This window comes from Muntiacus reevesi, chromosome 15 (genome assembly GCF_963930625.1).
Source record: "Muntiacus reevesi chromosome 15, mMunRee1.1, whole genome shotgun sequence".
NCBI lineage: Eukaryota > Metazoa > Chordata > Mammalia > Artiodactyla > Cervidae > Muntiacus > Muntiacus reevesi.
Genome location: NC_089263.1, coordinates 15,975,549 through 15,989,148, shown reverse-complemented (window position 1 = coordinate 15,989,148; position 13,600 = coordinate 15,975,549). Strand labels below are relative to the sequence as shown.

Below are 13,600 nucleotides of genomic sequence, written 5' to 3'. Positions count from 1 at the left end.
GTGCTTCCTCTCCTGGCAGCTGCTCAAGCCAGATGTTACAGTGGCAGGCTGTGATTGGCTGGCAGATAAAGGAAAATGGCTTTCCATGGGTTGGTAAGTAAAAAGAAGTAAACAAACCCATTTCAGCCCTGAATCAGCAGGTCCTCGTTAACCTGATTGGAAATGTCCTTCAGACTTCTACCGGAAAACAAGGAGGACGTTGTCACAAGAATGTTCAGCTGAATGCCTACTGCTACTGCTCTGGCTAAAATAGCAAGAAGCTTCATTTGGAGACATCATCACAGCATTCAAGATGAGCTGGGATTCATTTAAGCTGCATCTGCAGGGGTACGCGATAATTGTAGGGATGCAGAAGTTTGTTTATTTTAACAGCTAAATGTTTGTATCTGGAAAACCAATGAAACTTTGCTGTAATCACTTTGGAAATGCACTGGAACCATTCCATCTGCCCAAATCTTTCCATTGTGCTTCTCGGTCAGTGACAATAGACAGTGATTAAGGCAGAATTAGTCAGCCACCAACTTCTCCCCCTGTGCCTTCTTGGGGCCAGCATGAAACTGAGGAAAGAAATTTTGGCTTGGCTGCTGAAGTTTTGTGGAGTGGTTAAGACAAGATCACTGATGAAAAAAAAATCTGGTCAAGGTGGACTGGTTAATAGACCTAGAACAAATGTCCTGGGTGGCAAGAGGTGGTCCATATGACACAAGGTGCAAAAAATATTCCTTAGATAAAACTCTTTTGCCCTTTTCGCTCTTCTCATATTACAGAGCTAATAAAAATCCATGGAGTTTCTTTACTCTGCTACCCGATACAAAACACGAAGGGTCCAGCCTGGGTTTTAGTGTAGTTTGCTCCCACTATAAATACCAAGGATCACCAGATGAAATAGCAAGGGGAAGAAGTAGTTCATTCAGAATAGATTATGGACAATAATATATTTTTTTAAAACCTTATAAGGGATTAAACATTTATTGTGCCCTGGACTGACACCTGCAACCATACTCTTGAGGATAAAACATGGCAGGGATCATCAATCTCCATGACTCTGGGCAGGAGTTGATAACAATAATTAATAACCATTTGTGTTCTCAAGTTCCCCTCAACTGAGGTCTCAGAATATTTTACTAACACAAATTCATTAAGCTTCAAACCACACCTGGGCATTCAGGAAGTGCTTGAAGGTTAGTTCTGTTATTATTTTATATTCATATTTCATCTTTCCTCCAAGGAGCTCAAAAAGATTATAAATATATTACCAAAGTAGGTTAACTCATCACAGTTATGGGTCAGGAAGACATCTCTTCTTCCTTGTTAGCATGGCAGTTTCTGTACTATGAAAGGCAGATAAGACTGAAATCAACAGAGAAGACTCTGGGACGTATCTCTAGCAGCATCCAAACATTACTTTTTCTATTCAATGTTTAATCTCTCTAGAAGTAAACGTGACTTTACATCTTTCATTCCACTTCTCAACTACATTAAATGTCATCCCAGTGTCATGCAGTAAAGTTTTGAAGCAGAAAATACCTATCTGAGATACCCAATGGGAATTTCAATAGAGTGGGCATTGAACCAGATGGCCACTGAATTTCCATGTACAAGTGGTCCCCAATTTAACGATAATTCAGCTTATGACATTTTGACTTTATGATGGTATGAAAGCAATATACATTCAGTAGGAAAGGTATTTCAAGTTTCAAAATGTGATCTTTTCTTGCAGTATGATGCTCTCCCAAGGGGCTGGTCAGCGGCAATGAGCTACAGTCAACCAAGTGATCATGAGGGTAAACACTGATACACTTACAACCATGCTGCACCCATACAACCAGTACAGTTGTACAGTATTCAATTAATTATATGAGATATCTAATACTTTACTGTAAAATAGTCTTTGTGTTAAGTGCTTTTGCCCAAATGTGTGCTAATGTAAGTGTTCTGAGCACTTTGGAGGTTAGGCTATGCTAAGCTATGATGTTCAGTAACTCAGATGTGTTAAGTCCTTTTTTTTTTTTTTTTTGACTGCATGAATATCATTCATTTATTAACATTAACATTGTGAACACATAATGGAAAAATGCTCCCCAAAAGAGGAAGGTGAATGTTGACCATCAACAGGACAAAGACAGAGATGCGGAAACAATGTTCACAGTTGGGTTGTGGAGCCCATGAGGACAGCACTCATCTATGTATGGGTATCTGCAAGGGCCAGGTGTTGGAGGAGGAGGCTCAGGAATGTCTCCAGCTGCTGCTTTGATCTGTATGCAATGAGTCCTCCCTTGTTGGCCACTGATCAACTCCAGCAGTGCCTTCGTTTCCCATGTGATACACCAACCGTGGCAAGTCAAGCCTCATGTCAGGGTTCCTTTCCAGGCATTCTTTTAAGTCCACCATTCCCCCACCCAAGGCCCCGAGGATGGCATGGGCAGCACATGAGTACCACCTGAACGTGGTATCTTTTGAGAAGATGTAAATATCAACAAAGCCGAGGAACACACAGGCTCTTGGAACCAGCCCCAGCTGCCCGGAAGATGCACTTTGCACACACATGTGACAGTGCTCACCCTTCATGGTCTCCTCTTCACTGGTACTAATGAGAGCTGTGGAGAAGGCAATGGCACCCCACTCCAGTACTCTTGCCTGGAAAATCCCACGGACGGAGGAGCCTGGTAGGCTACAGTCCAGGGGGTCGCAGAGTCGGACACAACTGAGTGACTTCACTTCACTCACTTCATACTGTATCACTGGAGAAGGAAATGGCAACCCACTCCAGTATTCTTGCCTGGAGAATCCCATGGACAGGGGAGCCTGGCGGGCTGTGGTCCATGGGGTTGTGGAGAGTCGGACACAACTGAAGTGACTGAGCAAGCAATGAGAGCTGAGAACAGGAGGGAGCATTCAGAGCTGGGGATTTGAGTCACTTGGCTCTGCCTTTCACTTTTGTTTCTTGTAGAGATGGGAGGCAGAAGGAAATGGATGTGGGTCCCCATGTAAGGAAGGCCCCAGTAGCACTGTGCATTCTACCTGAGGGAGTTTAGGTCTTGTGATACAAAAGGTTGGTTGATGACTCCCATGAGAGGCACCCCTGTCTGTATGTCATAGACACCAATTAAAACAGTGATACACTGAAGTCCTCTGGGGAAGATTCCTTGGTTGGGTTTAATGCCAGCAGAACCTTTTATATACTGATAAGTTGAATCTATAGGATCCACCCAGATTTCCAAGATGTCCTGCAGAATGTTGATCTCTATTGAATCCAAAGCTGGGTCACTGAGGACAATGTCCTAATGCACAACCTTGGCTAAGGCCTCAGATTGTCACCATTAAGGACTGTGCTGAGAAGATCTACTGGTTCTTTCTCTGTTGGACACAGTCTCATGATAATCTTTTCCTCAAAACCATTAGCAAATTCATTGGATTCTTTTCCAAAAAAAATTTTCCCCAAGCCTGGAAACTTGTTCTCCATATTGTTTGATCACTTCCTGTACCAGTATATCAGCCAGTATTTAGAAATCAACTGCAAATCTTGTTCTTTTCTGCCTCTTTCTTTTCTTCAGTCAGCAGCTGAAAGAGGGCTTCCTGCTGCCTGCACACCCAGGCAATGTTGGCAGCTTTCTCAGAAACTCAGAGCAGCTCCCGGAGGATATCTGACATTTCTGAATCTGGATTTTTAGTTGCAGCAGCTGGTGGAACCGCCACCCACCCTCTGGACTGAAGGAGTTCTGGAGACTGGAATTCCAATACCAACGTGTCGGCAGGGTTGGTTTCCCCCAAAGCCTCTCTCCTCGGCTTGCAGATAGCCTTTCCTCTGTGGGCCTCAAGTCCATTTTTGACTAAACAATACTTTCAACCAAGATGGGTTTATCAGGATGTAACCCGACCATAAGATCTGTAGTTTTGATGTGGTTTGACAGGATCTAGAGAAAATAATATGAAAACAGAAAATCCACTGGACATTCATTGCATATGATAACCCAAGTTCTCCATCTCCAGGGATGCAGAGATATGAGTTAATAGGAGAACCAAGAAAGTCCTGCCCATGGAGGCCTATACATACAGTGTTCAGTTCAGTTCAGTCACTCAGTCGTGTCTGACTCTTTGTGACCCCATGAACCGCAGCACGCCAGGCCTCCCTGTCTATCACCAACTCCCAGAGTTCATCCAAACCCATGTCCACATATCAGTGTAGGGCAGTACTAAGACCATAGGCTCTGGAAATGATGGATGAAAGTTCTATCCCCAGTGCTGTAATTTACAGAGGGTGTGATCTTGGACTAGGCACATGAACCTCACCAGACTTTGGCTTTCTTACACATAAATGTGGTTTAAAATATCTGCATCACTTGCTATAAACATTCAGTGAATGGCTAAAAATGTGTCAACCACATAGTAAGTACTTGATAATGATGATTATGATTATTGTCACAAAACCATCAAAAAGCTTTCTAAATGTGTCAAAGGACCAAGATAGGAGAATGATTTTTTCTTTTTCCGTTGTCTTTCAGCTGTTATGTCCATTTCATTTCAATTAAAAAAAATCATACTCGTCTTTCTCCCTCTTCACATTCCATAATATCACAAAATTCAATATTATATATATATATATATTATATATATATTTGCTTCCAGTGGTAAAGAATTCACCTGCCAATGCAGGAGACATAAGAAATGGGCTCAATCCCTGGGTCGGGAAGATCCCCTGAAGGAGGGCATGGCAACCTACTTCAGTATTCTTCCTGGAGAATAGCATGGACAAAGGAGCCTGCTGGGCTACTGTCCATAGGGTCACAAAGAGTCAGACACTACCAAAGTGACTTAGCATGCACACATTCATAAAATGGGTGTAAGTAAATCTATTAAAATATTAACTATGATTAATCCCTTGGTGTTGAAATAATGGGTTACTTTTATCATTTTTGCCCATCTAAATTTTCTAAATGCTCTCCAGTTAGCATTTTCTCCCATCAGAATATTTATAATCAGATAAAGAAAATTTAACAAACACATACTGTAATAACTGGTCTCTTTTCATTAAGTGTACATTTTTTTAATGTTTGGAAATAATCTAATCATCAAAATGTCTACCACAGTGGTTGGAGCACAAAAGAAAGTCAGAATGTATTTACTGAATAGATTACTAAGTATACGATGATGAATAAATGAATCTATCAATGAACCCACCACTCAAATATTGGAGAATATCTTTGTCCAATGCCATACAACCTAATAAGCAGTAAGAGAACTTACACTTTGACTAGGTCTTTTAATCTGCCTCCATGATATAAATTCTAAGCTTCTCAGGTGGAGTTAGTGATAAAGAACCTGCCTGCCAGTGCAAGAGACTTAAGAGATGCAGGTTCGATCCCTGGGTTGGGAAGAATCCCCCGGAGTAGGAAGTGGCAACCCACTCCAGTATTCTTGCCTGGGAAATTTTGTGTGCAGAGGAGCCTGGGGGGCTACAGTCCATGAGGCTGCAGAGTCAGACACAACTGAGCAACTGAACACAAACACTGATATAAATCCTAGTCAACTGTATCCATCTCCTTGGGCTGCCATAAAAAATTACGAACTCATTTTCTTAAAACAACAGAAGTTTATTCTCTTGCCATTCTGGAGGCCATGATGCCAAAATCGAGGTGGGCGGAGCTGTGTTCCTTCCAGAGTTTCTGGGGTAAAAGCCCTCCTTGCCTCTTCCAGCTTCTGGTAACTCCTGGCTCTCTTGAGATCATAATCCAATATGATCTCATCTCCAGATTCTTACTTATATCTACAAAGACCCTCTTTCCAAACATTCACAAGTTCTGAAGGTTAAGACATACACATATCTCTTTTGGGGGGATCACCATTCAACATAATATATGCATGCTAAGTTGCTTCAGTCATGTCTGACTCTTTGGGACCCTATGGACTGTAGCCCACCAGGTTCCTCTGTCCATGATAGGATTCTCCAGGCCAGAATACTGGAGTGGATTACCATGCCCTCCTTCAGGGGATCTTCCTGACCCAGGGATTGAACCTGTGTCTCTGACATCTACTGTATTGGCAAGTGGTTTCTTTACCACTAGCACCACCTAGGAAGCTCTCAACACATTATATTACCCTTCAAATGCTCCTCAATTCCCTCCATAATCTATTTGTTAAAATAGAAGCAACAGGATTCCCTGAAGATGCAAAGTTTAGGCAGAGAAACCACCATCACTGTAACCCTCTGACCTCATCAAAGATTGGAAAAGTGATTTTAAAATATCAATCACTATCCACTTGACTTTCCCTGCTTCATTTAGGCAAATTACATTCACAGAGGGGAGACAGGAAATTCTCTCCCCATTCAGTCTCAAGATTGATCATTCATCTCTTTTAATTCTCCCCTGTCCCTCTCATGTCCATTGAACATAACACTCTTTTAATAACCCTAATCACTGAAATATTAGCTAAGGAATTTGCAAACCTGCTCATGATTCCTTGGTGATGACAGGAATGGCCATAAACATGAACCTGCAACTTAGAAGAAATAAGAACAGGAGTCTTATTGGTGAGAGTTTCAGCCCAACTCAGACCCAATCACAATGGAAGCTGTGCCATTAAAGGCCTTGCAAAGACTGATAATGAGATGGTTTAAAACTCTTCACCAGCACAAGAAATGATTGTCTCCTTAGTGGAGGAAAAAACAAGCAAACCTACAGTGATGTTCATACAGGGTTTCAAGTCCCTCTGTGGGCAAGTGACCTGCCCTTGAAATTAACCTGAACCGAAGCAGAGAAGCCACCTGACTGGAGTGCAGATTCTAGCAATGAAATCTGAGAAACTGCACCCTCTGCTTAATGTGTTCCTTATCAGCTAGAGGAAATCAGCAGTTTGAGCTTTAGCCTGTCAAAGTCTTTGCAATGAACAGAGTTTCTAGATTTCCATTCAAAAAGCAAGATATAGCACGGTTCATGTAAAGGTCCAATTGAGGACAAGTTAGAAAAAGGTGACCACGGCCTTGAATGCCTTGTCTAGTGCTTTCTTCCCACACAGCCAGTGAAGAAATTCACAAGCAGTTTTTAATCAAAGTACTTGTAGGTAGCCATTTCCCTGCCTGTCCCCATATGCTCATGATACACTTGTGTGTCTGGCTGTAGAGATACAATGATTTAAGTCACATCCCTACCCTCAAGAGTTTACAGTGTAGGTGGGAAGAGAAATACTCGCAAAAAAAAAAAAAAAAATGGAATATTCATAAAGGGGGCATAAACAAGTGAAAATGATACAACAAGGAGACAAATCATGAAGTTTCCCTGTGCAGTCAAAGAAGATCTTAAAAGAGAGGAAAATTTTGATCTGAAACGTGAAGGCTTGGCAGAATCAATGATGATAATAAGAATGTCAACATATATTGATCACCTATCACGCATCAGACACACTGCACTCCACACAATGCATGATGATCTGAACTTAGCCTCATAGCTATCCAACAGAAGGGGCTCAGGATGATCATACACTTAGAAGATGGTAGAAGTTGAATCCAGATTGGTCTGACCCCTTGTTACATTCTATATTCTCAACTCATGTGGCACTGCCTTTTGAAATAGAAGCTGGCAATGAGGGTTACCAATATCTATTTTTCAGTTGATGGAGCAGCTCAGGTTTTGTAGGCAATTGACTAAAGAAAAGGAATTCCACTCCTGGGCATAACATTATCTGAAAGGATACATGCACCCCAATGTTCATTGCAGCACTGTTTACAATAGCCAAGACTTGGAAGCAACCTAAGTGCCCTTCGACAGGAATGCATAAAGAACATGCTGTGCATATACAGTGGAATATCACTCATTCCTGAGAAAGAAGGAAGCAATGCCATCTTCAGCAACATGGATGGGCCTAAAGCTTTTCATATTGAGTGAAGTAAGTCACACAGAGAAAGAGAAATACTGTATGGCATCACTTACAAGCAGAATCTAAAAGGAAATGATACAAATGAACTTACAAAACAGAAACAGACTCGCAGGCTTAGAGAACAAACTTATGGTTGCTGAGGGGAAGGATTGAGGGAAGGGATAGTTAGGGAGTTTGGGATGGACATATGTGAAGTAAAGTGTTAGCTGCTTCAGTCGTGTCCGACTCTGTGACTCCATGGACTGTAGCCCGCCAGGCTCCTCTGTCCACGGAATTCTCCAGGCAAGAAGACTGGAGTGAGTAGCCATTCCCTTCTCTAAGGATCTTCCCAACCCAGGGATCAAACCCATGTCTCCTGCACTGCAGGCAGATTCTTTACCATCTGAGCCAGCTGGGCAGCCCACGGACATGCACATACTGCTATCATTATATTTAAAACGGATCACCAACAAGGACTTCCTGTCTGGCACAGGGAACTCTGCTCAGGGTTATGTGAAAGCCTGGCTGGGAGGGGAGTTTGGGGGAGAATGGATCATGTACATGCACGGCTGAGTCACGCTGATGTGCACCTGAAACTATCACAACAAGGTTAATCGGCTATACTCTAATACAGAATAGAAAGCTTTCTCAAAAAAAAGGAATCCCCGACAGGAAAGGCTTTGTATGGACTGAATAGAGCAGGGAGGGACTGGAGGCAAGGTTTCAAGCAATGGATGCTGCAATTGTTTGATCACCATGCGACAACTTTGCCACCAGGAGCATACGAGAAATAAGCAATCACCGTGAGTGAGCTACCCAGAAGTGTCACCATGGGAATTTCAGTAATAAAGCGAGATGAAAACTCCTGCAAAGGGAAAGGGAAAGAAAAAATTGGGCACTAAAGATTAAAAGAAGGCTTTGAAAAGCACTGTTGATAAATACAAGCACACTGGCGGTGGTGGGGGGGTGTGCTTAATATATGTCATATATAGTTTATGTTTCTATATATGTAGAGACAAACATGTATGCATGAATGGTTATGTGATGTAAATATTAAGTTAAAAATCATATGGCACATACATATATATTTTAACTAATGTTTCGACATTTATATATTGGTGTGATACTCCTGCGAAATCCTAAATTTAAAAAACCTGTGAGAAGTAATGAGATCTTAAAACAAATGTGCATGGTATGTCTGCTCCAGGGAGACAGGTACTATATAAACACCAAATATTATAACAGGTTCTTCTCAGATGGGACTTGGGGGAAGAATGTGGCTAGGCATAAACAGAGTTCATTGCAAATTCTTCTCTTCTAGAAAAGAGAGTTTGGGGGGCTTACCTGGTGGTCCAGGGGCCAAGACTGCATTCTCAATGCAGGGTGCCCACAGTTCAACACCTGATCATAGAACTAGATCCCTCATGCTGCGACTAAGGACCCCACATGCCACAACTAGGACCTGCTGCAGCCAAATAAATAAATATTTTTTAAAAAGAGAGTTTTATGAAAGATGCTACTGTGGTTGATTCCTTTTGAAGCTCCTACTGTGAAAGCGAAGTTTATTATAAACTGAGTTCCACTCCCCTGTGAACCAGTGCAGGGATCAAAAGTCTTCCTAGGGCAGTGGGTTTCTACCCTGGGACACATTAAAGGTACCCGGAGCCTTTAAACAGGGGAGAGGTGTAATCTGTAAAATTCTCCAGGGAACTCCATGTAAGATTGAAGTCCCCTTACCTAGAATGCATTTACCTAGAATAATTATCCAAAAACCAACAAATGAGAAAATAAGATCATAACATTCTTTAACCTTTTGGGCAGGAAATGGTTTGTGTGGACACTAAACCACTAAATTTCTCACATGGGTCACAATGACAGAGATAAAGCTCAGGGTTAGTAGGAGAAATAGCAAAGGGCCATGATATAAGAGACAGGCTGGGGGGCTCCAGGAGGTGTTAGGAGCCCAGTGAAGGGGTACTCAGTCACTCAGTCATTTTGGACTCTTTGTGACCCCATGAACTATAAGCAGAGACATTACATTACCAACAAAGGTCCATCTTGTCAAGGCTATGGTTTTGCCAGGTGTCATGTATGGATGTGAGATTTAGACTATAAAGAAAGCTGAGCACCGAAGAATTGATGCTTTTGAACTGTGGAGTTGGAGAAGACTCTTGAGAGTCCCTTGGACTGCAAGGAGAGCCAACCAATTCATCCTAAAGGAGATCAGTCCTGGGTGTTCATTGGAAGGACTGATGTTGAAGCTGAAACTCTACTTTGGCCACCTGATGCAAAGAGCTGACTCATTTGAAAAGATCCTGATGTTGGGAAAAACTGAAGACAGGAGAAGGGGATGACAGAGGATGAGATGGTTGGATGGCATCACTGACTCAATGGAGGTGAGTTTGAACAGACTCTGGGAGCTGGTGATAGACAGGGAGACCTGGTGTGCTGTGGTCCATGGGGTCTCGAAGAGTCGGACATGACTGAATGACTGAACTGAACTGAAGTGAACTGGACAATAAGTCCACTGTCCATGGTTCCTCTGTCCATGGGATTTTCCAGGCAAGAATGCTGGAGTGGATTGCCATTTCCTCCTCCAGGGGATCTTCCTGACCCAGGAATCGAACCTGTGTCTCCTGCATTGGCAGGCAGATTCTTTACCACTGAGCCACCTGGGAAACCTTCCTTTAGGTCACTGGCTTTCAATACTGCTACCAGAAAAGCTGCATTCCATTTCACATTTCCTTGCTTCTGTCGTTGTTCTCTGTTGTTGAATACCTAAAACATTGAGTCCAGTGAAGGCAGAGCTAAGCTAAAGAGTCAACAATGCAGAACTAATAGTAAGGAATCAGGAAATCTGGGGGAAGTAGCAAGGAATATCTATAGGGTAGTCCAATTAATTCTGACAGCCTACAACTTCCCTCTCTCAGCAGACTATCCCAAACTTCTCTAATGGTAAGAATCTGCTAGGATTTATTTAATTTTTTTTAAATTTATTTGGCTGCATCGGGTCTTAGTTGCGGCCCATGGCACTCTACCAGATCTCTTATTGCAGCTCATGGACTCTCTAGACGTGGCACGTGCGCTCAGTAGTTATGGCGGTTGGTCTTCGTTGCTCAGCAGCATGTGGGATCTTATTTTTCCAACCAGAGATCAAACCTGTATCCCCTGCATTGCAAGGTGGATGCTTAATTACTGGACCACCAGCGAAGACCCAAAATATTTGTTAAATGTGGTAATTCCCAAATGATATCTCAGACCTTCTGAATCCTGGTCTCCAAGGAAGATACCTGGGAAGCTCTATGTTCAATGAGCAGCCATTTACTTAATGCACAGCTTGTCAACTTATGTCTAAGCAGCTGCATCTGACACCCAAGACAAGGACACCAAGTTGAAGTGAGTGTCCAGTAAGTACTCCTCTATTTCTGAATTGATAAGGCCTGGCACTGATACACACACAAAAATAGTCCACCCATTGAGTTCTTTCCTCTACCTTCTTCAGAAGCAGGAATCTTTTGTCATCAATCTATGCTCAAACTTTGATTCTAAATTCTTTCCTCATTTTGACATCCTCTAGGATTTTAAACATGTAGCAAGTGACTAGGTAATATAGCTAGGTAAGCTGATTCCAACATAAGGATTGTTTTCCTAAGGAAGCAAACAAAATTATATACTAGAATCAAGGCTTAAATTGGTGCAAAATTTCATAGGATCTCAATTTTAAATCCCCACATCTTTATTCTCACCCCAATTAGGTATAAGAATGAGAATTGAGAAACATATTTTAAAGGTTTGATATGAGCATAGTGAATAAAGATTTCATTGCTACTCACTTTCAGGCAAACTAACACCAAAGAGAGTAGATCTTAGAGACAAATGAACATGGGCACCGACTGTGGCTTCTGTTTCCTTCATTTATCTGAGCACATACACCCTGGGCAAGATGAAATGTGACCAGAGGAAAATCAGAAGAAACAATTTCTAGTCATCTTGAAAAATTGGCAGCAAGTTCCAAAAATGTGAACCTTCTGGGAAAATGGTAGCAATAGATCTGATCTTCTTCAGAATGCCTCCTCAAAGCGGGCACTATTAGAGGGTCCTATTATACTCACATGATTATTGTATGTAGGTAGGCTAAGAGGGTAAAGCTAGAGCTTTCCAGGTGGCTCAGTAGTAAAGGATTCACTTGCCAATGCAGGAGATGCAGGTTCAATCCCTGCATGGCGAAGATCCCCTGGAGGAGGAATTGGCAACTCACTCCAGTTTTCTTGCCTAGATAATCCCATGGAGCCTGATGGGCTACAGTCCATGGACTAGCAAAGAGTCCGGACCTGACTGAGGGGTGAGCATACACACATGTAAGAAGGTAAAGCTACATTCCAAAATAAACCAGTAAGACTCAGAAGCTTTACTAAACTTTTAAGGCAAAGAGGAAAAAAGTTATAAGCTCATGGTTAACTAATTCTGTTACACATAATTAATTCATACAGATTTTGACTGAACAGTGCTCAATGGTACCCTGAAATGTCTATTTGCCTCTAGCGCAAATCAGCCACAATTTCCCATCTATTTTCTTTTTTTTTATAATTTATTTTTTTTCCATTTACTTTTATTAGTTGGAGGCTAATTACTTTACAATATTGTGGAATGCAAACTAGTACAGCCACTATGGAGAATAGTGTGGAGATTCCTTAAAAAACTGGAAATAGAACTGCCATATGACCCAGCAATCCCACTCCTGGACATACACACCGAGGAATCCCATCTATTTTCTTATCAATTTCACTTTCCTTGTCCTACCTACCCTACAGATGATATCTGCTATCACCCTAAAAACTCTCCTACAGTCTGCAACCTAGGATACTCAATCTATAACAGGAATGTAGTGCTAGCCTGCCCTTAGGTGGAATCATCAACCTCTTTCTGCTTCAATGTTTTCATTTCTTAAAAGAGACAATGAGACTGTGGCTTATGTAAAATTACTGGGAAAAACAGAACACTGATGCAAATAAATAGTGTAACGCCTGGCAAATAAGTGCAACTTATTACCATACAGAATAATATGGGATATTATGTCCCTGGAGAAGAGAATGGCAACCCATCCCAGTATTCTTGCCTAGAGATTCCCATGGACAGAGGAGCCTGGTGGGCTACACTCCAAGAGGTAACAAAGAATCAGACACAACTGAGCAACATATATATAAAGGCAATTATTTTTATTTTGTCCTCTTCTTCTTGAAGTTTTACTTTCTTTTAAAAAAGAAATTCACCCTTTAAATGTTGGAGAAAACTGATTTGATATTCATGTTTCTTCAAGTTGGTATCTAGTCATACTAGTTGACCTGACCTGGTTTCAGCCAGGCCTCTGAGCCTTCTTGTTGGGTTGATTTAACTCTTTTTTTTTGGGGGGGGGTTCTCCCACTCTTTTTTTTTTTTTGGCTGCACCCCGTGGCATGTGGGATCTTAGTTCCCTAACCAGGGATCAAACCTGCACCCCCTGCAACAGAAGCACAGACTCTTAACCACTGGACCACCAGGGAAGTCCTGAACTCACTTTTTAAAGTGGTAATATAAGGAGGCAGTCAGCCTGCTTTCCAACAAGAAAAGCAGTACTATTTGTTTCTACTATTCACCAATCTTTCTTTCTACTTTTATTCCATTAGTGTTCCCTTTACACCAGCCTACTCATGGGACAGAAGTCACTGAAAATGGAAAGAGACCACGGATTTTACATGGACGAATCTAAGAT

The 13,600-nt window shown here is 41.9% G+C and overlaps 1 protein-coding gene and 1 pseudogene across 1 annotated transcript in view; both read right to left on the bottom strand.

Annotated features, from left to right (window-relative positions):
• Positions 1–13,600, bottom strand: part of AGBL1 (AGBL carboxypeptidase 1) — an 889,948-nt gene that overhangs the window by 474,340 nt on the left and 402,008 nt on the right. The gene's annotated exons all lie outside the window — the stretch shown is intronic.
• LOC136147517 (inositol polyphosphate 1-phosphatase-like) lies at positions 2,021–3,651 on the bottom strand (annotated as a pseudogene).